Source organism: Cricetulus griseus, assembly GCF_003668045.3.
Source record: "Cricetulus griseus strain 17A/GY chromosome 1 unlocalized genomic scaffold, alternate assembly CriGri-PICRH-1.0 chr1_1, whole genome shotgun sequence".
NCBI lineage: Eukaryota > Metazoa > Chordata > Mammalia > Rodentia > Cricetidae > Cricetulus > Cricetulus griseus.
In genome coordinates, this window is record NW_023276807.1 from 220,113,392 (window position 1) to 220,141,006 (window position 27,615).

Here is a 27,615-nt window from a genome sequence, read left to right on the forward strand (position 1 = left end):
AACTATATATATATAACTATAATATGCAAACATTATACCATTTTATGTAAGGAACTTGAGTGTATGCAGATTTTTTGGGTTTTGGTTTGGTTTGGTTTGGTTTGGTTTTTCAAGACAGAGTTTCTCTGTGTAGCTTTGTAGACCAGACAAGCCTCGAACTTATAGAGATCCACCTGCCTCTGCCTCCTGAGTGCTAGAATCTAAGAAGTGTACCACCACCACCCAGCTCCGACCTCACTTTTTAGGGGGAGGCTTCTTACCAAACTTGGAGCTTACCATTAAGCTATACTGGCTGACCAGCAAGCTCCCAAGGACTCTCAAGCCTCTGCTCCCCAGCACAGATGCATGCCTGCATGTCACTGCCTCTGGCTCTTACATGAATGAGCACTGGGATCAAACACAGGCTCTCTTGCCTGTGTGGAAAACACTTTACCAACTGAGAGATCCTCCCCAGCCCAATGCTCTGCTGTTAAAAATCTAAAAAATTTACTTGTGGGAGTTTTATTTGGAGAGGAGTTTGTTCTGTGTTGCTGAAGATTCTTTGAACTTTCTGAATCTTAGCGCTCCTGTTGCTCACTAACCTAGAAATTTATTATCCACAGACTCTGAATATAGTATGCCTCTCCACCCACCCCCTTGAGTTTCTATATGATACCTGCCAGAGCCTATTCCGGCCTCCATACCTTCTCTTCTCTTTCATAACTTTCACTTTGCCCTTTGTGCTGCCTTCTGGCAGATTCTTTTTTTTTATTTAAAGATTTATTTATTTATTATGTATACAGTGTTCTTGTCTGCATGTGTCCCTGAAGGCCAGAAGAGGACACCAGATCTCATTACGGATGGTTGTGAGCCATCATGTGGTTACTGGGAATTGAACTCAGGACCTCTGGAAGAGTAGCCAGTGCTCTTAACCTCTGAGCCATGTCTCCAGCCCCTGGCAGATTCTTAATATCTGTCTAGGTTAGGAATTGGGAAACTTTCAGCAAAGGGCCAGACAACTAATGTTTTAGCATATATGGGAGTCACATACAATATCTGCAGCATATTTTAGTCTTTTAAAAAGGGGGGAGGCTCTGGGGAAATGGCTCAGCGGCTATCTTAACCACCATTGCTCTTGCAGTGGACCCAGGCTCAGTTCCTAGGACATCTGGTGGCTTACAACCATCTGTAACTCCAGTTCCAGGGCATCCGATGCCTTCTTTTAGCCTCCACGACACCAGCTGTGCATGCATGTGGTACACACATACACATAAGCAAAATACTCATACACATAAAGTAAAACAAAGCTTTAAAAACTTTGTCAACCCTTTTAAAATGTTGTTCATTCTTACACTGCACACTATGAAAAGCAACACACTTGCTGGGCACAGTGACACACACTTTTAATTCCAGCACTCAGGAGACAGGGACAGGTGGATCTCCCTGAATTCAAGGCCAGCCTGGTCCATAGTGAGACCCTATCTCCAAAAAAAAGAAAGAAAGAAAGGGAGGGAAGGAGGGAAGGATGGAGAAAGGAAGGAAGAAATAAAGAAGGAAGGAAGGAAGGAAGGAAGGAAGGAAGGAAGGAAGGAAGGAAGGAAGGAAAGAAAGAAAGAAAGAAAGAAAGAAAGAAAGAAAGAAAGAAAGAAAGAAAGAAAGGAACAAGCCAGGAGCCAGGTGCAGCCCACAAGCCATGGTCTTCAGCTCTGTCTGTCTAATTAGTCAGCTCTCTCCTCTGCCAGCATCACGACTCAGCCTACCTCTGGCTTGAATTCTGACAACTATTTCAAGTCTCCAGAAGCCCCATTCCTTCATTTTGTAACAGTGCCTACACTCTTTGTCTTCTCTGCTCACCTTATTCTATCTAGCTGCCGATTCTTGCTCATTGGGTAGCAGATTGCTTCCTTTGTAATCATATATTCCGTCCCTCTTTGGGGGCGTTTATTTCTTAGAACCTCTGTGCACCCCTCTAGAACAGTCTGGTGGACAGATAGCCTTATTATCAGCCTTCAGTTTCATATTAATTTCTCAACCTAGAGATTCTCCCACACCACACAGCAATGATAAATGTGAACACAAAATCCACAGACAGGAAACCACAGCCATGCTTTCTTGGTGGCTATTTCCTCCTCTTGACAACCCACACCCCTGGCTAAGGGGGCATCTGTGGGCCTGTGGCAGAGGCTCTCTATCCCCCTACTGCTTCCCTGGATACTCCCTGGCCCTTTGAAGATCTATCCTCTTACACAGTGTCTCAATCCTACTGCTCACACACTCGAGGGTTACATCTCAGGTGTGGTCGCCCCAGCATACTGGCCAGATTCTTAGATTCCAAGCCCCTACTTTCTACCCTTCATTTGTATGTTTTAATGAGAAGTTATGTCTCTTTCTTGACTACATAATGTGCATTCTGGAGGGAAACACAAATGCTGTTATGCCAATGGTGGAGGCTTCCTTTTATCCACGCAAACATGCTTACAAAACTAGGACACCGTATGTTCTCTTTTGCAACCTGGTTTTTTTCACTTATAATAAGAGCTGTTAAGCCAGACATGGTGGGACATGCCTCCACTCCAGAGGTGGAAGCAGAAGAACCATGAATTCATGGTCGGGTCTGAAGACATAGCTCAGTAGAGGACCTGAGTTTGGTTCCCATGTCACTAGCTCACAATGGCATGTAACTGTAGGTCCAGAGGACCCAATATCCTCTTCTTGCATTCTAAGGGCACTGCATTCATGGGCACACATAGACACACACATGTACATACAATTTAAAGAGACATTAAGGTCACCCTTAGCTACACAGCCAGTTCAAGGTCAGCAAGAGTTTAAAGAATGAAAACAAAAACCCCTCTGATCTTCTACCATGAGACTCCTACCACAAAGGCACTAGTAGTTGAATACCACCCATATACAGACATTAGTAGCTGAATGCCACCCATACAGAAAGGCTGTGCACTAGGTAAGCCCCTTTCATTAGACAGGTGCTTCTAGTTTCCATTATAACCAAGGCCTTCCTGAGTATTTCTGCATAGAGCCGTAGTGTTTTTCCACGTGAAATTGCTGGATTGTAGTAAGAATGTCTTGCCATTTTGTAAATCACTGTTTGCTAGGAAGAGGATAATACATTCTCCAACGACCAGGATCAAAGCTTCTGTTTACAATGCTCACTGGTAATGGTATGGCAGACAGGTGGGTAGAACTCCTATCTCATTGCTCACCACATCTCCATTCTACTGCCTGGCCAAAACTAGAAGCCCAGGTCTGGGCAAAGAGAAAGTAACCCAGAGCAATCTGTCCTTTATACTAACTGGTAGTTAAGAGCAGGTGGGAATTCTCCCACTTTGCGCCCAGAGAATGATAGGGAAACACTGACACTAAAGAAAGCCACAGCATGTAAAGAAGATAAGACTCCAGGACTAGAGAGATGGCTCAGTGGTTAAGAGGGCTGACAGCTCTTCCAGAGGACCTGGGTTCAATTCCCAGCACCCACATGGCAGCTCACAACTATCTGTAACTGCAGAATTCAACACCCTCACACAGACATACCGAAAAAAAAAAATCAGTGCACATAAAATAATAAATTTTAAAAAAGGCTGGAGAGGTGGCTCAGAGGTTAAGAGCACTGGCTGCTCTTCCAGAGGTCCTGAGTTCAATTCCCAGCAACCACATGGTGGCTCACAACCATCCATAATGAGATCTGGTGCCCTTTTCTGGTGTGCAGGCACACATGGAGGCAGAATGTTGTACACATAATAAATAAATAAAATATTTAAAAAAAAAGAAGACAGATTCCATATTCAAGTCACTGAGACTCCAGAGTCTGTTGCTGCAGTTAGGAATGCAATGGAATTTTGCAGTTAGTTTCAGCCCTGCTGTTTACCAGAGCTCTCTGCAACCACACGGCTCTGTCCACACACCAACAGTTCAACGTGCTCAGGCAGCCACTGCTTTTCACCAGGTCAGTCCACTGCTCAGGGTATGCATGGTGCTCACCTCATCTGCCTGTTCACTGCCCCTCTTGGTCCCCCCTCCCCCTTCAGGACTCTCAAACGTCTCTCCCAGCACGGAGAGGAAGGGCTCGAGCCCTGTTCTCTTTTCAAGTCTCACTCCCCAGCAGACAGTCCTCCTTCTGCTACCAACCCAAACCCTACAGCCACTATCCTTTGTGGCCACTTTAAATCTTAACAGCTTCCATAAACTACAAGGGACTGCCAAATCCCTAAAATCCCACTAGACTCAATTTAGTATCATATGGTTCAAAACTTAGCTCATCCTTTCAACTGATTCCTCTTCAACCAGATTAAAAACTCCTTAGAGAAACAATTCTTTTTCTCTAGTTTTTAAATCTCCCTTAAAAGACATGGCAGCTACCACTAAAATACTACTCAAACTCTCATTGGCATTCTCTCCAGACAATTTTGAAATTTATAGCCTGCTCCCCTCTGTCACCTCCTGCCCTTGGCCATCTCCTTCTCCCCTCTGTCACCTCCCCCCTCCACCTCCTGTTTCCCTCGGTCACCTCTTCTTCCCCCATCACCTCCTCCTCCCCTCTGTTACCTTCTCCTTCACCTCCTTCCCCCATTACCACCTCCTCTTCTGTCAACTGTCCCTATTCACCTCCTACTTCCTCCCCCCTGCCCCCTGACTTCCCTCTGTCACACACCCCCTGCCATTACCCCCCCTTCACCTCTTCTCCCTCCATTATCCTCTCCCCCTCCCCGTCACCTCTTTCCCCCTCTATCATCCTCCCCTCCCCACCATCACCTCTTCTAGCATTCATAACACAGCCAGCTCCTAAATTGGCAGGAATATATTCTGCTCTACTGGGACCTTGCTTTCAACTACTCTACTTGACTTTTCTTCCTTTAATTCTAGTGCTCTGAGATTCCCCACAATAAATTTGGGGATTTTTACTTAGGTCTTCGTTAGTGTCTTTCAACGGTTATATCCAAAGAAGCTGGAGGGAAGAGAGACAAGGAGGAAGAAGAGAAAATTATGCCAAAATACTCAGAGATGGAAGGAAAAGCGCAAAGGAGTGGCTGGCTCCACTTGGGCTGCCATCCAGGCCCTTTCTAGATGTTTCCAACTGAAACCCTCCATGTGTTGTGAGCCAACATGTATTGAATGCCTACTATGTGCCAGGTTAAGTCTATTACATTCCTCAATACATCACAACCTTACAGGTAGATGCCACTGCACTATACATAATAAAACCAAAGCCCACTGTCCACTACGGTATAGAATGGAAGCACTTATATTCACATTCATCTAAGGAGTATCCTATGTCCCATACACACACACACACACACACACACACACACACACACACACACACACACACGATGATTTCAACATTCTCCATGACTGTACTACACTATAACCATGAACAGAGATTAAAGCCAGCACTCTGGACAGGCGTTGGTGGTGCACGCCTTTAATCCCAGCACTCGGGAGGCAGAGGCAGGCAGATCTCTGTGAGTTGGAGACCAGCCTGGTCTCCAGAGTGAGTGCCAGGATAATAGGCTCCAAAGCTACACAGAGAAACCCTGTCTCAAGAAAAAAAAAAAAAAAAAAAAAAGCCAGCACTCTCTTCATATTTAAAGTGTTTCTTCACTAAAAGAGAAAACGATATACTATCTTTGTATATCTAAAACCTACCTACTTATCCATGCATATAGTACTATTTTCTTTTTCCCATTTCAGACAAAATTGCCTTATCCAGTGATAGAGTTTTATCAGAACCCAAGCGTGGGCTCTCCACACATCGTGATTACTGCCACTGCCAAGAGACCTGCCTTCTTATGAAGGCCAATGACATGTGAATCAATATAATTAAAGCTAACTAAGGAAGTCAAACAACACTGTAGCTAGATTTAAGCGGAAAGCCAGCAGCAACACTGCACCCAGGTGTAGTTCCTTTACTTTTGCAGGTGCCAGGCCCCGTGTAGACCAAACAACACGTTCACACTACTGATCACTTCAGAAGCCATGTGGGGGAAGGGGGAGCAGGGTTATGTCTGCTTTACAGACAAAGAAGCAGGGGAATGGTGGCAGTTAGGAAAGTTAGCTAAGACAATACAGGAAAGAACTGAGGAGCCAGACACAAGCCCAGGTCTGTGTGGCCTAGGACCCGGTGCACAGCTTCTCACTTGGCTACTATCTGTTGACTGACAAGAAACACTTTGTCTCAATTCCCTTTACTTAAGAAGTATGCACTGTTTTGTAATTGAAAGAAAAAACTAAATAACCTGGGCATGGCAGTGCACTCCTATAATCCTAGCACTTAGGAGGCTGAGGAAAAGGAGGCCAACCTGAGCTACAGAACAAATGAGGAAGCAGGGAAGATGGAAAGAGAGGGAAATACTTTGTTGCAGTCTTTTAAAGTACATGCTGGACAGTTCAGTAAAAAATGTGATAATTACCTATTGGGGTTAAAGATTTCTATGACAAGCCACAATAAAAAGTCTCAGATGAATTAAAAAACTGTCACAAATAAACCACAAGAAGAAAAGGAAAACATGCAAGTCACCTCAGCTCAAGTTAAACATGGTCACTTTTCTAGGAATCCAAGCAAACTCACAACAGCCCAGACACAGTTCAACACACTTGACTACCTACAAATCAAAGGCGTGTGTATGTCTGTCTGTCTATCAAAAGGCTGATTTGCTACCTGATCAGTGGCCAAAAGATAAAGACAAGAAGTTACTAAAAGAAAGGGTTGGGGGGGGGGGAGTCATGTTTCAATGTGTACCTTCCAGGCAAAGAAACAGATTTCAAACAAAATACAGTGACACTTTCCACCAATGAATCAGAGTCCAAAGTCACACACCTTCCTGAAATACAGTTTGGCGAATGGAGGCTGTCCTGACCCTCAGCTCACTTCCAGAAAGCCAGAATCATGGACAGGAAGAAAATGCCCTTCGAGAATGTGCACTAAAACATTAAGGACAGGTGGCTAAGTTCAGTACACAGTGGACCATGCAGGCAGCAGGGATGGTAGGTACCTTCATGCTGTGTAAATGGTGGTCATGTAATGAAAGTCTCAGCTTTCCCTAACTTTGACTTAGCCATCTTATTTTCTAGGAATACATTCAATGTGATAAAGACCTACACACAAGATGTAAATGCCTCCGCATTCTTTCCACAATATATGCAACAGAATATCCAAGAAGTGTGGCTAAATTGTAAAATATGTTACTTATATGAGCTGCAAACTTTTCAATAATTTTAAATAAGATGGAAGCATGTTACAATGATATTTTGGTGGTAAAATAACATTTAAAACCATGTATCTGGATAGAAAAACACACAAAAGCCAAACACCAACTGTGGCTCTTTTATATTACAAAGTTATATACAGGATTTTTTCATTCTTCCTATTTTTTTTTTTTCTCTCTCTAGTATCCCAGCACTTGAGGTGCAGAGGCAGGCAGATCTCTGAGTTTGAGGCCAGCCTATTTTACATAGTGAGTTCCAGCATGGACCTGACTCAAAAAAAAAAAAAATGTGCCGGGCATTGGTGGCACATGCCTTTAATCCCAGCACTTGGGAGGCAGAGATAGGTGGATCTCTGAGAGTTTGAGGCCATCCTGGTCTATAAGAGCTAGTTCCAGGACAGCCTTCAAAGCAATACAGAGAAATGCTTTTTTCAAAATGCTGCATGAACCAAACTTGTGGTAATCCTCCTGCCTCTGCCCTTACCTCCTGAACAGTAGAAATACAGACAACTTATGTCTGTATTTTTTTTCCAAGTATATTTCTGAATATGAGAGAAATGTAGGTCTCCAGGTGCACTTTACTAGTGAATTTTTCTGGAACAGTCAAGCTGTGGTTTGACAGAGACTGAACTCCCATTTCTCAGGAACACAGGACTTCTCCTTTGTTGTGTGGCCTAATTGGTAGCATTAGTACCCTGGGCCTCTCGCTCAATGAGACTCCGAAGAGCTGAAGCAAAAGCTGGCTCACCCATTTGTAAACCAGCTTGTGACTATCGAGAACAGAGCTCTACCCTTGCTTTATCACTGCCATCTTTCTGATTCTCCAGCCCTTCACAATGCCTCCTTCTTCCTGACTCACAGCTCTTGGCACTTTTTGGTTTTTTGAGGGAGAGTCTATATAACCCAGGTTAGCCTCAAACTCCTGATGATCCTGGGATCACAAGCTACCACACCTTGCTTAGTCCGTTTTTAATCCTTAAAAGGAAAGGGCTAGAACAACTGGCCTCAAAGAGCCTCAGGATTCTAGGACTTCACTGACTGACAAGTACCTTGCCCAGGAAATGACCAGATGCTTATATGTTTTTTATTGAAAGGACAGGCACCACTGTGTCAAGCCAAGGCAGTGAGGTTCACTCCCTATGCACAGCACAGCCCATTAAGTGCCCCTTCCCCACCCTACCTCCATTTTCCGTAGAGTCCATTAATAACAAGTTTGAGGCCTTATCAGCTGTTTTCTTCATTCAAAACCACAGTGCCTTGGGTATTTTACAACTAGGAAATAAAGGAAGTCACAATGGGAGGAGTCTGTCAAGACTGGGAGAAAACCCAAGCTATCTATCAGCTGGATTTCTGCAGAGGAAATCCAATAGAGATAAAGACAAAGCAAGCACTTTGATCTCAAATTGCATGGAAATGATTGCATTTCACTGAGTAGAGGGCTGGGCACTGGCAGGGCTGTGACTCCTCTAGTGCCATCAGTGCAGCAAGGAAATTCAACTACTTAGGAAAAGTCCATCACCTTGAATTTGGTTTTGCTTCCTGCCCTTCTCTCTTTTTAACAAAGTGGAGGCTGAAAAGCAAAGGAGGTGGCTATGTCCTCAGCACCATGTGCAGAATTCTGTGCTCTGTACTTCGAGCCACACTTGAAGAAGGCCATTAACACAGTAATGGAGGGCAAAGGACTCAAAGGCTTGCAAAGGGATTAAAAACCACCAAATAAGAAACAGCTGGTGGAAATGTGAGCACTGAGAGGACAGCAGAGGTCTTAAGAATCAGACAGACAGACAAGTGAAGTCGGCCAGTGAAGACAGCAAAATGCAGTCTGTTGGCACCTGTGCAATTCACTGTCATCAGATATACAGCACAAACCCTACAATATTTTCCTCAAAAGAAGACAAAAGTAATGGTTTTTAACATGAAATCTCCCTTTTTCTAAACGTGTCTGTGTAAGGTGGGCAAGCCTTATTTGACTCAAACACCAGGGTGCAACCTGTGTCAAAGCAAAGGAGGAAACATGGTGACTGTCTCCCCACACATGGGATTTTTCTATGTAGTCCATAATGGTGACACTCGGAGGAGACAAAAAAACCACAGCTGGATCTAAAGAAATGCCTTCTGGACTGAGTCTACAGGCTGGGATGGTGGCAGCGCTTTAGGTGGAGACAGGTCAGAAAACACTGCTGACTTGTCGGGCGTTGGTGGCGCACACCTTTAGCCCCAGCACTCAGGAGGCAGAGGCGGGTGGATCTCTGTGAGTTCGAGACCAGCCTGGTCTACAAGAGCTAGTTCCAGGACAGGCTCCAAAGCCACAGAGAAACCCTGTCTCAGAAAACCAAAAAGAAAAAGAAGAAAAAGAAAACACTGCTGACCAGTTTAAGAACCTTATTGCCACTTGCTATGATGGCTAGCTTCAGTCAGGTCTCCTAGGCTCTCAGTCTTCTCTGCTACATTCCCCTCCTCAGCCACCCCACCCCCACCCCCACCCCCACAGAGCAATCTGGTAACATTCAGCCTCTTATCTACCAGTGACTTCCTTTTTTACATTTATTTGTTTCTTTTTTTTTCAATGTGCATGAGTGTTTGGCCTGAAAGTATGTATGTCTAGCACACATACATGCCAGGTGCTTCTGGAGGTCAGAAGAGGGCATCCTAGCCCCTTAAACTGGAGTTACAGATGGTTGTGAGCCACCTTGTGGATGCTGAGAACCAAACCCAGGTCCTCTGCAAGAGCAACAAGTACTCTTAGCTTAGTCACCTCTCCAGCCCCTCAGTGACTTGAAAGAATAAAACCTTAAGCTGGTGGTGGGTGGAGGAGGTGGTGGCAGCAGCTGCACACGCCTTTAACCTTAGCACTCAGGAGGAGGGTGTCAGACCTCTCAGTTCAAAGCCAGCCTGGCCTACAGAGTGAGTTCCAAGACAGACTGACAGCTAAGAATAAATTCTTTTTTAAATTTTTTTTATGATTTTTTACTCATTTTTGTTTTATGTGCATTGGTGTTTTGCCTGTATGTGTATCTGCATGAGGGTCTCATATCCCCTGGAGCTGGACTTCCAGATAACTGTGAGCTGCCATGTGTGTGATGCGAATTGAACACGGGTCCTATGGAAGAACAGTCAGTGATCTTAACAGCTGAGCCATCTCTCCAGCCCCTAAAAAAAATTCTATGGAAAAAAAAAAGAAAACCCACAAAAAACGCCAAAGAACTTATACAACAATTAAAAACACTATTATAATCTACCATCACATTATGTTTATATTTTAAATTTATTTGTAAACATTTATTATTTATTTGAATGGTTATATGTGTGCCTGTGTATGTGCCCAAGGAGGTCGGAGGGGTGTTGGCTCCCTGAACCTGGAGATTCAGGCAGTTGCAAGCTGCCTGATGTGGGTGCTGGAATCAAACTTCAGGTCCTCTAAAAGAACAATACATGCTCTTAAATACAGAGCCATTTCTCTAGCCCTATGGGTTTACATATTTTAACTGCCTTGTTACATACGCTGAGGGCATATTCCCAACCTATTTCTGTTTTGTATACCTCCCTGGGGATATGAAATATTTTTATTGAAAAAGAAAACATTTAAAAGGAAGCTGAAAACACTTAAAATGATGACATGGAAAAGAACGGCACAACAGGGTAAAGTGTCCACAAAGCAACCGTCAGGGTGTTAATCATTAACACCGTGGCCAGTCTCAAAGGTACTGGGCCCAGCCAAACGGAAGAATATACAAAAGGAATATGAGTTAATAAGAGGGGATACTGTAGGGCAGGCACCAGAGCTTACTAGATGCGCCTGCTCTCTCACACTTTACTGCAAACACAGCTTTGCTCACTGGCCAATGGATGCATACAGGTATTAATTACTGGCTACATTAGATTCTGCTCTGTATTATGTAGGTGCTGTTGTCATTCTTCAATAGACTCTACTGTTCTCCTTTCTATGGCTCCATCCCTGGGATTTGAATGGGTCATTTGGATGCCTCTGAGCAATACTCTACACCACACATGATGGCCTGTGTAGAGGAGCCACGGTATTAAATGAGTCTCTCTGTCCCTCTGGTACTTCTAGGTTAGAGGTTTGTTTGTTTTGTTTTTTAGATTCTGCTTCTCTTACACCTACAAGCCCCCGAAAGACTGCAAACATGAAAGGAGCATGTGACTGGTTCAGGCAGGAAAGGATCTTGCTCATAGGGGAACTGACCTCTGTCCTTAAATTCTCAATTTCATCTGCCCACGATCTGCTACTTCATGGAACCTGTAACATGTTAGCTGTCTCACTGTTACAGATTTTCAAAGGAAACAGACACCAACAATAAACAAAAATAAATAAAATACATGTTGGTTGGTTTGTTGTGTTTTTGTTGGTGGTGGTTTCAGGTCTCATGTGGTCCAGCTTGGCCCCAAACTCCCTTAGGTAGGGATGACCTTGGTCTCCTGATGCTCCTGACCAGCTACCAAGTGCTTGTTTCAGGCTACCATAACCTGCCTGGAGAGAAATAGCTCACCCAAAACTGCCTCAATTAAAATTAGTTCTCCAGCAAACTAAAGATCCAGTGGGTAACTTTAGAAGTTTTAATTAAAGGTTCTTGGTTCTCAGTCCTTGCTTCACTCTAAACTATATACAAAGACAGTTTCAGCCTCCCAAAGGCTACATCTAGTGAGATGCTCTTATGTCCAATACCTGATTCTACTTCCAACAATACCTTTAACCCCTCCCCAGAGTCAACAAAGCAAGGGATGTATGTAGGTCGATGGTAGACAACTGCTTGCCACTATGGCATGTGTGAAGCCCTGGGTTCTATAGGTGAAAAACAAACTCAGCCACTTCTCAGGAGGACAGAACAGCTTTGCTCCTAACTCCTGTACCACCTTCTATTAACTTTCCCTTGACCACTAAGCTAGAACTCACAGTATATACCAGGTTGGTCTGGAACTCATGGTGAGCCTCTTGCCTCAACCTTCCTAGTGTTGGGATTATAGGTGCAAACTGCCACACCCTGGCCTAGCACCTTTACACAGTGCAGCCTTTTCCAGTCAGTACACTTTCTTCTCAAAGTTTCTAGCATATTTAGGACCTTCTCTTCTCCTAGAACCTATTTTTCTCTCCTACCTGGTCACCGATTCTTATCACTCATAGGCACAAGCTCTCAGACCTAGTCATTATGAGAGTCCAACATACACCAATTATTTAATAATGGTTTTTCTTCTAGAAAAATGAGGGGTGAGACAATGGAGATGTGTACACCACAGCTTTTTTGTTAGTTCTACTCCTCACCTTTGGTGACCAAACACATGTCTCAAGGACTCTGAAGATGCAAGGTCTGGGCGCTGTGGCTCCAGACTGCAATCCCAACATTAAAGAGGCTGAAGCAACAGGCTCACCAAGAACTCTGGGCCAGGCTGGGCTACGGTGTCACCCTGTCTCAAACGACCAAATAAAACAACAACCCACACAATTCTGAAGATTCACAATTCTAGGTCACCTCCAGAAAGTAATTAGACTAACTTCAACCCTCAGGCTCCCTGCAGGCAAAGAGCAGGGAAATCTCACAGGAAAGGGTATGTTTAACTCACCAAGTAAGAGTTTAACAAAGCAGCTTTTCTTTCGTCACAAATTATTTAAAAGTCCTCCACTGGAATAAGTTGTTGAGAAAACGTAGTTTCACTCAAGATTATCAATTCCCCAGGGGGAACCACAATACCAGAGTCTACAAAGTTACAGTCATTGGGCCAGAGGGTAAGACTAACTGTTGAGCAATAGACAGGGAACTCTCTGGTAGGAACGATGGATGGATGGATGGGTGGATGGGTGGATGGATGGATGGGTGGATGGACGGACGGACAAAAGGATGGGGATATGAGAGGAGAATCAAGGAGACCAGCGTTGAAATGCCAGACTCTCCAAACTGAAAGAACAAGACAAAGTGAAGAGAATCATTACTAAAGCCACCCCTTAAATCACATATTGCATTTCATCCTCCCCAAAAGAAGAGGACTTGATAAGGGCCTTGAAAATTTAAAGTGCAACAATCCAGGCTGGGAGGAGCTGGCACCCACCTAATTTCAAAGGGATGAGGGTCATAGTAGTATCAACAGGGACTAAGCAGCTGGCTCGCTGTGGAACTAGGGAAAGCACCCAGTGCTGCCCGGTTCATCTCCCAAGGCTCTGATCTGGGGCTGTCGCCTGAAGAGCAGTCACCCCATTCGGGGCGCATAGACCTACATCCTTGAGCCCTCTTCTGCGGCACACCCAGGCCCCGGGAGGCCCCAGAGCAAGCAGCACCTGCACCCCTGGCAGGAAGTGGCCACCTGGAGAGAAGAGCTCGATGGGCAGCAGCGCGCAGCTGTGCGGGGAGAGCCGGCCAGATGTGGGAATGAGCCCGGGAAGGTGGGGGCTGCGCTTCCACAGGAGATGCTCCCGCGGGCCGCTAGTGCCCGGCCCCAGCGGAGCGAGGCCCCCGGCGCAGGGCAGGCCTACTCGGCTGCGCGGCCACAACAGCTTCCAGGCACAGCCACTGTCGCTCCCGCCCGCCACGGCCGCGCGCTCGAGGCTGCTGGGTCCTTCCCACCAGCCCTTCCTGCCCTGCTCGGGTCCTCGGGCTTCCACGCCATCCGGACTCTTACCAGCTTCCAGTCAGAGACGAGCCACCGCCGTCTCCTGCACAAAACTCCGCTTCCCACAAGCCGCTCTGGCTGCCGGCTGCGCGCCTCCCAGGCCGCGCCGGATCCTCCGCTCCCCCTGCCGGCCGGCGGCCATTTCCGACCGGCAACGGCGGAACTTGCCGAAGACCAGGGACGGAAATGGCCGAACCTGTTTTGGCCTGGGAGAGAAGAATGCAGAGGTGTTCGTGATTTTCCGGACGCACCCGGAGGTGGAGGCGGAGGAGGCGGTGGGCTCTGCCCTCTCGGGTCCTAGGCTCACGCTGGGTGCCGGTGATTGTTAGAAGGGTGAGGCATGCGGGCTTGAGGAGGGGCCCCACTAATCCGGGTAACTCCTCAGCCTAAAAATAAACTCACGTCCTGTTGAAATGCCCCGCGCTAGCAATGACCCACAGTTATAAAACACTTTTAAATATTTAGCTGCAAATAGAGGACAGAACTGATGTTCAGGAAGAAAAAAAAAAAAAAAAAAAAAAAAAAAAAAAAAAAACCAGGGCTTTGCAAAGACAACAGGTAAATCTATTGAGAATTGAGGACTAAGAAGAATGCCCTTTAAATACTTTAAAGCCAGCCCCTGGAGGTCGAAGTAGGAACAATCCTAAAAGTGGCATGGAACCACTAATTTAGAAAATAGTTTTAATTTTTTTTTTTTTTTTTTTGGTCTGTTTGTTTTGAGACAGGGTTTCTCTGTGTAGCCCTGGCTGTCCTGGAACTCACTATGTAGACCAGGCTGGCCTCAAACACTCAGAGAGCTGCCTGCCTCTGACTTCCTGAGTGCTGGGATAAAGGCACCACTGCCCGACTTAAAAATCATCTTTTTTTCTTTTTTTTTTTTTTTTTCAGACAGGGTTTTTCTGTAGCTTTGGAGCCTATCCTGGCACTTGCTCTGGAGACCAAGCTGGGCGTTGGTGACGCATGCCTTTAATCCCAGCACTCGGGAGGCAGAGGCAGGTGGCTCTCTGTGAGTTTGAGACTAGCCTGGTCTGTAAGAGCAGTTCCAGGACAGCCTCCAAAGCCACAGAAAAACCCTGTCTTGAAAGACAACAAAACAAACAAACAAACAAAACAACAAAAAAAAACATATTTTAAAAGTCACAATTGTAGTAAAATCAGATTGTTTCAGCATATTTATTTTAATCCCCGGGAACAAGGCTATTATTCCCCCAGGCCTTCCTCATCGGAACCCAGACACACCCAGCCAGGTTGGCTCATATCCATCCCTGTGCTTGGGTGGTCTGTTCCTTTAAGGAGCACTGTGCTCCAGAGGTGGTTTCAAACTGCTGACCCTTCCACCTGCCCTTCTTGGGAGAGCCCATGTCCCCTGCTCACAGCAGGGAGGCTGAGAAAACAGATTCTACTCCCACAGTGGACAGTTTGAGTTAACCATTCCCTTTGCAAAACAACTTTTAAAAACTCTAACAACCCATTTCCTGGAGTACCTTTCCTCATCCTCCTGGTCTCTCCATGCATCTCCAAGTCAGAATCTGCTCTTTCCCATCTGCCCTAGTTTACTTTTCTGTCACTGTGCTAAAACGCCATGATCCAAAGCAACTTGGGGAGAAAAGGGTTTATCAGAGGCTTGTATGTCTCATAATCAGTGAGAGGAGCCAAAGCAGAACTGTAAAAGCAGGGCAGGACCCTGCAAGGTAGAAAGTGAAGCAGGGGCCATGGAGGAATGCTGTTTATTGGCTTGTCCCCCATGGCTGGCTCAGTTTTCTTTTTTGATACAACTGGAGACCACCTGCCCAGGGGTGGCACCACCCACAATGGGTTGGGTCCTCTCACAACAATCATTCATAGAGAAAGTGCCCCCCAGGCCAGTCTGAGAGAGGAATGTCTTCCTCTCCCTTTCTCCCCTTTTGCCCCCTCTTCCTCTCTCTCCACTTGGGGGAGAGCATCTTGAGAAAGCATCTCTCTCTACACAGCCCTAGTTCTGGAACTCATTTTGGAGACCAGGCTAACCTCAAACAGAAATTGCCTGCTCCTCTGGGATTAAAGAACCACACCTGAGGTTCGCTCTTCTCAGAGGACTCTGGCTTGTGTCAAGTTGACAAAAACAAAAAACAAAAAACAAAAAACAAAAAACAAAAAAAAAAACAAAAAACACCATCCTTCCTCCCTCCCTTCCTTGCTGAGGACATGTTACTCTCCTCTCCTATGGTCAAGATCAGGAAGTAGAAATTGTCTAGGCACTAGGCAGTGGGGGGGGGGGGGCACGGAGGTGACCAGCTCCTTTCTTAGCTAAAGGCTGGAAATGACCTTGGCAATGTCCATAACTTTGACAATGCCAGAAGGGTGTCTCCATCTCTTTCACCCCCAAAGGAGTACTCCTTTCCTAGAAACCATACTGAGACTGTGAACCAAACCGCAAGGACCTTGACACCTGGAATGAAAACTGGACTGACCAGCCCATCTTTCACCCTTCCTCCATCCACTAAAGCCCATTAACTCCCAGGCAGTAAAGCTCAATGGAATCAATCCCACTCTGTTCCCAGGACCCCTTTCTAGCTCAGCCTTGTTTCTCTCCCTTCAGCCCCCTACAGAACTCCCCACTGCAAAACACTAATAATAATAATAATAATAATAAACTGATAAAGGATGTCAAGATATTCATGTGTCACTATTTCCTTTGCCTCTTCTGCTTCCTTTTACTAGAAATAATCATACCCATCCAAAAGCCTTACTACCACAGCTGATGTACCAAAATATAACTTCTTCCCACTTGTGAAAGTCGGGGAATCAGGAGCAAACTTTATAAATCGAAGAACTGAAATTGGGAAAAGCTTTGTCCACTTGGCTTGAATGTTCCTTTAACAGTTCATCTACTTGGCTTTCTTCCAGAGGCGGCAGGCTGGAAGAACCCAACGTGCAATGGGAAAGGAGACAAGTAAAAATTTCCAGGGGTTGGTTCATCTCCATACTGGCAAGAGCTGACTTGCAGATAACAGCAGCAGCAGCCTGGAGGACTTAGTCATCCTGCGGATTTGAATACACAACACATTGCTGCTTCTAACTCTGACTTACTTGGTTATAACTGTACCTAAGCTTTAGGGAGGAAAAAAGACTCGCCTGAAACTTTCCTGGCATTACGCTTGGCTGCTGCTCTCCGGCTGTTACCCAGCACCTCTCATCCTCAGGTGGCAGTCAGCCTGCTCTTGCCTGCTCCTCCTCCTCCTCCCTCTCCAACAATCTCCTGACCCAGCTCCTGTTCCTTCTCAAAGGTGGGCCAAACCAGCAGTGTGACTCTGGCTTTCTTGCCACTTTAAGCGGTTGCTTGAGTATCAGTTCCACCGGCAGCAGTTCCCTCACTACAGGGCTCCTCTGGCTCGTTTTGAGTGGTGTCCTAGATTCCTCCACAGCTGCAAAAGCCTGTGAATGCATATTTTATGAATACTTAATTGCCAGGCAGTAGGTTGTGCCCTTTCCATGCCTGTCTTGGTTTTGGTTTTTTTTTTTTTTTTTTTTCTTTTTCTTTTTCTTTTAGTCTGGCTAGGAGATACCACCCTATGGAGGGGGAAGTGAAACTTCACAAAGTTCCAGGAAGCAAGTGCCTAGGGCCACAGAGTGCAGGGCAGAGGCCAGGACTCCAAGCTGTCCCAACTTTGAGCCCCACATTCTTGACCAGAACAATATAGTTATTTCACCAGGATATTAAATTTCCTACTTTCCACAGTGAATTCATCTCTACCCCTTCCTCCTTGCTCTCCCAGAATACCCTAGTTTATATAATGACTTTACCTCCATCTTTCCAAAGGCAGAAACCCCAAACCTGGTGTACTCTTCAATGTCTCTCTTTACAACCTATATTCTGTCAATCACCAAGACTTAAAAAGCCCTCTGTGGTAGTTTGAATGTAACTGGCCTCTATAATCTCTTAGGGAATGGTACTATTCGGAGGTGTGGCTTTGTGGGAGTGGGTATGGCCTTGGAGGAAGTGGGTCACTGTGGGGGCCAGTTTTGAGGTTTCCTATGCTCGGGATACTGCCCAGTGTCTCAATCAATTTCCTGTTGCCTGCAAGATGTAGGACTCTCAGATACTTTTCCAGCACCATGTCTGCCTGCATGCTACCATGCTCCCCAGCATGATGATAATGGACTGAACCTCTGAACTGTTAGATAACTCAATTAAATGTTTTCCTTATAAGAGTTGCCATGTTCATGGTGTCTCTTCACAGGGATAGAAACTCTAAGACACCTTGACCCCAGGATCTCTACACCTGTCTTTTGAAATTCTAATACCTTCCCTGGATCAAGTTCCCCTTATTCTTCCCATGGACTTGTGTTGTCACCAAAATTTCTGGCTTAAAAAACTTGATCATAATCCAGTGTTGTCTTACTTCTGGAAAGGAGCTGAAGTAACAAAACAAAAACAAAGTTAGCCTTCACTGGCCTCACCATAGACAAAGCTCTGATAACACTATCTCTACTTTACATTTTGGAACTAATCTGAAACAGGTTTACAGTGCGACTTAACAACCATATAAAGAGATCCCTGTCTGTCCTAAGGAATTAGGATAGGAAATTAGGAATTAGGGGAAAAAAGACACATTATGCTTCTGGTCCCCTACGGTCTGAAGCCAGGGTCTGCCAGCAGCAGTCTGCCTCTAATAGTTCCTAATTTTAAATTCCCAGAAGAAAAATGTGATTGCTTCCATTTAGATCTCATGTCCACACCTACATCAACTTAGCCTACACAACAGATCACCCCAAACCTACCTACAAATAGAGCTCATGTCCAAAGAACAGAGGGAAATTGAAATGCTGAGCACTTAATCAAAGCTACCCAGTGTTGACAACATGGCTATGCCCTCCTCACACCATGACAGTCACCTGAAGAAGAGAAGAGGCTCCCAGATACAGTCAAACAGTATTCTCTTAGGAGAGCATCAGTTCAACTACAGAGGATGAAGATACTTGGACACATATTCCATAAGCTTCTGGTAGCAAACAGTCAACATCAACAAGTTCAACAGGCGGTCACAGCATCACTATAAAAACCAGTGCAGGCTTCTAATTCCAGCACTGGGGAGGCAGATGCAGGTGAATCTCTGAGTTCGAGGCCATCCTGATCTTCAGAGTGAGTTCCAGGACAGCCAGAGCTACACAGAGAACCCTGTCTCAAAAAACAACAAAGATACAAAAAGGGCTTACGGGACTGGGGAAGTAGCTCAGTTCATACACTGCTTGTAGCTCGGTTGGTAGAGTGCTGGTCTAGCACAGATAGACTGTGTGTGGTAGTATAGGCCTGTAATCTCAAAGTGGAGAAGTGAAGGCAGGAAGATCTAAAGTTAAACGTTGTCCTCAGCTATAACCTGGGATATATGATTCCTTATTAAAAAAGATTTAACAAAATAGAAACCTACCCAATTGGCCAGCAGCAGTGGACCAGATAAAACATGGCATGGTCACACAGAATATGAGCGAGTACTCTGCAGATCTGCACCAGATAGCGATGTGAATTCTGTGCTTCACACAATGCTAGGGAGAGATGACTTAGCAGGTGAGAGCACTGGCTGATCTTGCTGAGGACCTGCAATCAGCTCCTGGTACCCACATGGTGAGCCACAACCATCCCTGTGGAACTCCAGTTCCGGAGGAATCCCACACACTCTTCTGACCACCAGAGGTACTAAGCATGCACACAGTGTACAAACATATATGCAGGTGAGACACTCATGCACATACAAGAAAAATCTGCTTTTAAAAAAAGAAAAAAGGGGGCTGGAGAGATGGCTCAGAGGTTAAGAGCACCGACTGCTCTTCCAGAGGTCCTGAGTTCAATTCCCAGCAACCACATGGTGGCTCACAACCATCCGTTACGAGATCTGGTGCCCTCTTCTGGTATGCAGATATACATGGAAGCAGAATGTTGTATACATAATAAATAAAATCTTTTAAAAAAAAAAAGGGGGGGAGGAGCCGGGCATTGGTGGAACACGCCTTAGTCCCAGCACTCAGGAGGCAAAGGCAGGTGGATCTCTGTGAGTTCGAGACTGGTCTACAAGAGCTAGTTCCAGGACAGCCTCCAAAGCCACAGAGAAACCCTATCTCAAAAAAAAAAAAAAAAAAAAAAAAAAAGGATCTAGATACAAAATAAGGAGATAGTCTATAATTCCCAAATTTGAAGTCTAAAAACATGGCTAATCTGATTGTTCAAAGTGGAGAGGGAGGAGGCATGCAGCTACAGGTTTGGGTTTTTAGGTTGCCCTCTGCACATAGGTGTGTTCAATTTGTCAAAATTCATCCAGACACCCTTTTATTAATATATATCACCCTTGAATGAAAAGATTTTTAATACATAATTTGGGTACCGCCATGTGGTTACCCCAGAGCTACCGGTTGTTGCCAGCCTGTCCCAGCAGTCCTGAGAAAAGGCTGACATACTGCACAGCCTCATTCCATCTGGCTTAGAAATGTAGCAGCAGCATCTGGGAACAGTCACATGACGGGGACTGCTCAACTAATATCGTAATAGACTTGGGGTGTTTCTAAACACATACAGTGGCACAGCAAGAAAGCTGGTCTACAGAAAGCAAAATAGAGCCAATATTCAGAGAGAAGTGGACAATACCATGGGAGATGGAAGAAGCAGCCTGTGACGCTGTCAACTTTTAGTTCTGGGATTTTCCACCTGTTCCAGCTGTCTTGGGGGCTGGAGGCAACTGCTTGAGTTATTACCAAGAAAACCTTCAAGTCATTTGCATTAACACGAAGAGCCTTCTGTTCCTGGTAACCAAACACACCTTGACTGACATCATTAATACCCTTTCCTGAAAATAACTGCGTGGCAGTTACATACTGTCATGCCTCTAAGCACTTGTCATGAATCATCTTATTTAATACTTGAACAACACAACACGGTCTGCATCGTGATTATTTCTACTTCCCAGAGGGGACAGAAGCCCGGAGGGGTTGGCCTACATGTTCAAGTTCAAATCTTATAACCTGGTAAGAGGTAGTGCCAGGTGTTAGACTCGGGCTGCCTGGGTCCAAGGCCTGACATCTTTTTTTTTTTTTTAAGATTTTATTTATTTATTATGTAAACAACATTCTGCTTCCATGTATATCTGCACACCAGAAGAGGGCACCAGATCTCATTACAGATGATTATGAGCCACCATGTGGTTGCTGGGAATTGAACTCAGAACCTCTGGAAGAACAGTCAGTGCCCTTAACCTATGAACCATCTCTCCAGCCCCCAAGGCCTGACATCTTAACTGGAAGAAGAATGCTAAGGAATGCAAAGCAAACTGTGGGTTGCATGTATGGATCAGACTAAGTTGTCTGGTTTGTTAAGTGAGTTCAAGTTCATAAACTTTAAGAAAGGCTGACTGGAGAAGTCGGTAAGCATCTGTTTCCTTCACAAGGGATTGACAGTTTGAGTTAGAGAAATGTGAAAGGTGCCAGTCAGTGGTGCACGCCTTTAATCCCAGCACTTGGGAGGCAGAGGCAGGTGCATCTTTGTGAGTTTGAGGCCAGCCTGGTCTACAGAGCGAGTTCCAGAACAGGCTCCAAAGCCACAGAGAAACCCTGTCTCAAGAACAAGAAAGAAATAAAGAAAGAAAGAAAGAAAGAAAGAAAGAAAGAAAGAAAGAAAGAAAGAAAGAAAGAAAGGGGCTGGAGAGATGGCTTAGAGGTTAAGAGCACCAACTGCTCTTCCAGAGGTCCTGAGTTCAATTCCCAGCAAGCACATGGTGGCTCACAACCATCTGTAATGAGATCTGGTGCCCTTTTCTGGTGTGCAGATATACATGGAAGCAGAATGTTGTATACATAATAAATAAAATCTTTAAAATAAAGAAAGAAAGAAAGAAAGAAAGAAAGAAAGAAAGAAAGAAAGGTGAAAGGCTCAAGATATGGCACAACTATATGAAAAAAAGACTGGATGCCAGAGGGATGCCTCTTGCAAGGACCTAGGCTCATTTCCCAGCACCCACATGTCCACTCACAGCCATCCGTAATTCCAGTTACAGGAGATCCAGTGCTTTCTTCTGACCTCTCTGGGCAGCAGGCACATGGTACATATATACATACAAATATATGTATGAATATACATGTAAATATATACATACATATATATGTATGTATGTATGTATATGTATATGTATATGTGTGAAACAAAACATTCATACATATAAAATAAACCTAAAATTATTTCTAAGCCACACACACACACACACACACACACACACACACACACACACACACACACAAACCTGTTCTCTTACCAGGAGAAGCATGTACAGATTTTATCAAAAATGTTCCCTTAGGTAGTTCCTGCTGGTGACTTATTCTTCTCAAATGGTGTCAACCCAAGAGAATCCCAGATGTCAGTCCTATGGGTGAGAAACTAATATTAGAAGGTCTCAAGTTTTAGGGAAGGAGGCACTCATAGTTACTTCCCACAAGGACGGCTGCCAGACCCACAAGCAACTCATGGAAGATGCCATTGTTGACCTCACCAACCTTCAAAGATTCAGGAGCTGTCAGTGAGTTTAGTCAGATAAGCACTTGTCCTATCTGAATTGCTCAGATTTATATAAAAAAAAAAATGCTGAAAACCACTGTTGAAGATCTTTTCTATATATAAGTGACTGGACAATTTTGTGGCTTATAATTAGAACAATGCATGACAATTTCTAGATTAGGGCTCAAGGTCACTCTTCTCTTCCCTGGTTGTCAGTGCCAAAAGAGAGAGAGAAAGGTTAGTCCCCAGGCTCTATGGCAGGCACTCAGTACAAGGATAAATGGCTCACTTTCAAAGTTCCAGCTTTGATGTTACCTTTTAAAAGTGGCTAGTTTTTGTCTGCCAAAATTGGCAGGGCATTTGGGGTAGTGAGCAGACAATTTATGGCAAGAACACCAAGTTAACATCAGCTTCAAGCCAAAGCACATTTTATTGTTTAAAGAAAAAAACAAACCCATTTGTAGATTGGGGTGGGGCACAGCAGGCTAGTAAAACCCTTTGCCAAGGGAAGTAGGAGGACCTGGGTTTGTCCTAGCACTGCAAAACAAACATGCGTGCACGCACATGCGCGCTCACGCACATACATACGTGCACACACACACACACACACACACACACACACACACACACACACACACACACACACACAGCACTATTAACTCCATGTCATAGTATTGCCTTGTGGCTATGAAAAAATAAGTTTTGCTCTAGCTTCCTTCCAGGAACCTTAGTCTAATTCAATACTGTTGTCTGCACTAAGGCATTTAACCTGAATTGGACAAATAACAGTCACACTACTGGAGCTGAACACGTAGCTCAGTAGTAGAGAGCTTGCCTAACATGGGGCAAGACACTGAGTTTCCTCTCCAGCACCTCAAAAAAGAAAAAATTCCCATGAGTTAGCATCAGTAGTAGATATCAAAACATCACTCATACTTTCTAAGCATGATCCTCAGAGTTCTGTCTGATGATGCCAAGTTCTCCCTAAAGCAAACACAAAGCTACCAAAAACTCATCCTAAATTAAATCACTGAGTATCAAAAATGATCAGACAAAACGTACCACAACACCATCCGTCTGAAGGACTTAATGCAATGGGAGCTATAACCAGAGAGAAAAAGAGGTAACATTAGGCAGGGTGGTGGCTGCATTTCAGTGTCACATTTGTATGCAGCTCTAAGCCTGTCCTTACTCCAGGAAGTCATCCACAGATTCAAAAAGTCAACTGCTGATGCCTTTCACCTACAAACATCTTCTGTGGAAAAGGCCGTCCAGTTGGCAAAATGTCACAGAGGTTTTGTTTGATTTTAATTGAAAAATTTTTTCTCATACAATATATTTTGATCATACTTTTTCCTCCCCCAATTTCTCCCAGATCCTACCCACCCACCAAAATGCACATCCCTTCTCTCTTTAAAAAACAAGCAAATGTAAGGAGGCCTCTGCACTCCAGGGAGCCTCTGGAAGTGGATTAGTATTTTTCCCTGGTGTAAGAAGGGACTTTGAGAGCCCATCCCACGTGAAGGGTTACACTCTGGCCCTGGACACATGGGGAAGGGCCCAGGCCCAGCACAGGAAGATTTGGTGGACTTTGCAGAGCCCCTGTTGAGGGCCCTACCCTGCCTGGGGAGTGGTGGGTGGATGGGGTGGGGGTAGGTTGGGGTGGGGGAGAGGGAGGGGGAGGGGGGAGGGGGAGGGAGAGGGAGAGGGAGAAGGGACTTACATGTGAAACAAGCCTGTTCCCTAACTTGAATTAATAATAATTAAAAAAAAGATAACATAGAAAAACAAAAAACAAAAAACAAAAAACAAGCAAATAGGGGTTGGGGATTTAACTCAGTGGTAGAGCGCTTGCCTAGCAAGCACAAGGCCCTGGGTTCGGTCCTCAGCCCTGGAAACAAAAACAAAAAAATGAACAAACGAACAAACAAACAAAAAAACAAGCAAATGCCCTGGTCTGTATGTATGTCTGTCTGCAGGCCTCTCTCATGTGCCTACTCCTACAAGGCCTTTCACTCTCCCCTCCCCTAATAAATCTCTCTGTAGCAAAAAAAAATAAACAAGCAAATGATAAAAACAAAAACAAAGCAAAAATGCACGAAGTGTACACAATACACACACACACACACAGAGAGAGAGAGAGAGAGAGAGAGAGAGAGAGAGAGAGAGAACAAAATATGCAGGCAAAACCAATCAGACAAAACATGCCCAAACAAAGCAATCTGAGACAAAAAGTCTAGAAAAACTCCATTGGGTTCATTTTGTGTTGGCCATCTACTGCCAGACACCCCAGTGAGACTCCATTGAAGAAAACTAATTTTTCGTTTGCAAGTGAGTATCCTTTGCACACAGGTTCTTGGTTACCGGAGGAACCCCACCTGGCTTGAGCCTCCGAGGGCCCTATGCATGCTACTACACAGTCCCTGTGAAGTCATATTTGCATCAGTCCTGCTGTGTTTGGAGGACACTATTTCCTGGGAGTCATCCAACCACTTTGGCTCTTACAATCTTTCTGCCTCTTCTGAATAGTGAGTACCCTAAGTCCTGAGGGGAAGGTTCAATGAAGATGTCCCATTTAGGACTGAGTACTCCAACACAGAGGTTCTTCAGGGACATCAGTGAAGCTGGACCTGGAGGTTCGTGCCTGTAAGTTCGTGCCTAGCAAGTTTGAGGCCAGCCTGGAATACACAAGACCTTGTCTCTAACAAATACATATATAAATTTAGTTAAATTTTACTTACATGTGTGTGTCTATGTGAGCATATGCCCCATGTGTACAGATGGCCATAGAGGCAGAAGAAGGGGGCACAGGATCCCTGGCGTTGAAGTTACAGGTGGTTGTGAGCTACCTGATATGGGTACTTGGAATTGAACTCAGGTCCTCTGCAAGAGCATCAGACTTACTGAACATCTCTCCAGCCACATCAATGGTTTTCTTAACCAATATGGTTATAAAATCAAAGCTCAACAGGCAATTTCTAAAAGTAATCACACTGAAAACTATCAAAAGTTGAGTTGCTTGTTAACATCTGGAGCTTCTATATGGGGTATAAAACCAATAGTATCTACCAACCAGAATTTCAAAAAGAAAAAAAAAATGTGTAGGTTTTAAACTAGTTCATAAAGGCTTGCTGCAGGATTTTGTTGGAGAAATTTTCCATTTTCACTAATATCACTAACATTAATTCTCAGTCTCAGTGGTGGGAACAAGACTATGTAGGAGCCAAGTAACTCTCAGAACAAAATAATCTCCATCCCTCCCCCTATCCAAACCACCATCCAGAAATATGGTCACATTTTCATGGCTACATCTGAACCATATGTGACCGTATTTCTACAAATTCACCAGTTTGAGGAACAAAAATATAATTAGCCCACATTCATCTCTTATAAAGTTTACTCATAGGCATGCATAATTATATCATGTTATAGATTCACATAATTACATCATGTTATAGACACGCATAATTATGTCATGTTACAGACCTGCCTGATTACATCATATTAGGAGACGCTTATCCCTAAAGTGATTTGGTGACGACTCGGAAACAGAACACTTGACAGAAATGACACAAAAAAAGTAGAAATGCATCAACTTTGTGTGAAATATAAAGTACATATGGAAATTCTGCTAAAATCCATTATGCATGTGTATATATATATATATATATATATATTATATATAGTTAACATCTGGAGCTTCTATATGGGTATAAAACCAATAGTATCTACCAACCAGAATTTCAAAAAGAAAAAAAAAGTGTAGGTTTTAAACTAGTTCATATATATATATATATATATATATATATATATATATATACAATGTGTGTTGTCAATTTGACAGGATCTAGAATAACCTTGAAAAAAAGGGCCTCTGGACATGCAGGGGAGGGTTATCTTGATTGGGTTGTTGTTGTGGAACAGGACAATTTCCCAAGCAGGGGATCCTAGACTGTTGTAAGTAGAGAGAGAGGGCTGAGCAGAGGCCTGCAAGCGACTGTGGCTACAATGTGACCAGCCGCTTCACACTTCTGCCACCTTGTCTTCTCTGCCATGATGGACTGGACCTTGAAGGGTGAGCTGAAATAAGTCCTCTCACCAGTAGGTTGTTCTTATCAGTGTTTTCTCACAGTAACAGGAAAGAAACTAAGACGGGATCAGTAAATATGCTGTAACAACGACATATCATTTATATTTCATGTTTAATTAATGCTTCCATGTCAGGGGCAAATGCTTATTGCTATCTCTATGTATCAAGTACCTCAAGGTTAAATTTGCTTGTTTCACTATCATGTGATTCTCAGTCATCTCAAAAGCTACTGGATAGTTCCCAATGACAGTTTGAGGACCAAGATAGGATGAAGTCCAAGATAGGACGAAGTTGTTTTTTGTTGTTGTTGCTTTGGGTTTTGTTTTTTGTTTGTTTGGGTTTCTTTGTTTTGTTTTTTGTTTTATTTTATTTTTTTGAGACAGGGTTTCTCTGTGTAGCTTTGGAGCCTATCCTGACACTCGCTCTGGAAACCAGGCTGGCCTCGAACTCACAGATATCCACCTACCTCTGCCTCCCAAGTGTTGGGATTAAAGGCATGCGCCACCAACACCCAGTGTATGAAGTTTTTCATCACTCACAGCTACATGAAAAAGGCAAACAAGTTATTATGGCTGGCTTTTCTTTCAAATTTTTATTTTATGTACATGATTATTTGTATGTGTATTATATATATGTATGTGCACCATATGTGTACAGTGCCCAAGGAGACCAGAAGAGGGCATCAGATTTCCTGGAGCTGAAGTTACAGATGGTTGTGAGCTGCCCTGTGGGTTCTGGGAACTGAATCTGGATCCTCTGTAAGAGCAGCAACCTTTTAACCACTGAGCCATTGCTCTAGTCCCTTCATTAGGTTTTTAAATAAAGTGAAGCCTATCTGATCAAAAGGATATCTTTCCACCTAAGTTTATGTCCTTTCAATTTTAATGTTAAATGTGCTTTTATGAAGTGACATTGCTGGTATATGGCAACTGTATCCTTCCTTACTTGACAAAATACTAAAACATTCTTACTTTGGTACTCACCACTCAGTTCTTAACATACTAATCCATGAAGTCTAGGTGTATGGTAACTTCTAGTCTGCCCAATTACATTTTCCTCGAATTTTAAGGTATGTGCATGCATGTGCACCGTGGCATACATTACTGGAAACACTCCTTTGCTAACTAGTTTTTTCCTTTTTTTTTTTTTTTTTTTTTTTTTTTTTTTTGAATTTTCAAGACAGGGTTTTTCTGTGT

General features: G+C 44.2%; 1 protein-coding gene across 5 annotated transcripts in view; it reads right to left on the minus strand.

The window, feature by feature from the left end:
- Extl3 (exostosin like glycosyltransferase 3) overlaps positions 1-27,615 on the minus strand; it is an 89,801-nt gene that overhangs the window by 29,366 nt on the left and 32,820 nt on the right. For 2 of the 5 annotated variants that reach the window (XM_027390324.2, XM_027390320.2), the window contains exon 1: positions 13,827-13,965. The exons of 1 other annotated variant lie outside the window; for it this stretch is intronic. The gene's annotated coding sequence lies outside the window, so the exon portion shown is untranslated. Of the gene's footprint in view, positions 1-13,826; positions 13,966-22,090; positions 22,199-27,615 lie in introns of those variants that run through there. 2 more of the 5 variants (XM_027390321.2, XM_027390323.2) reach the window with 2 other exon arrangements.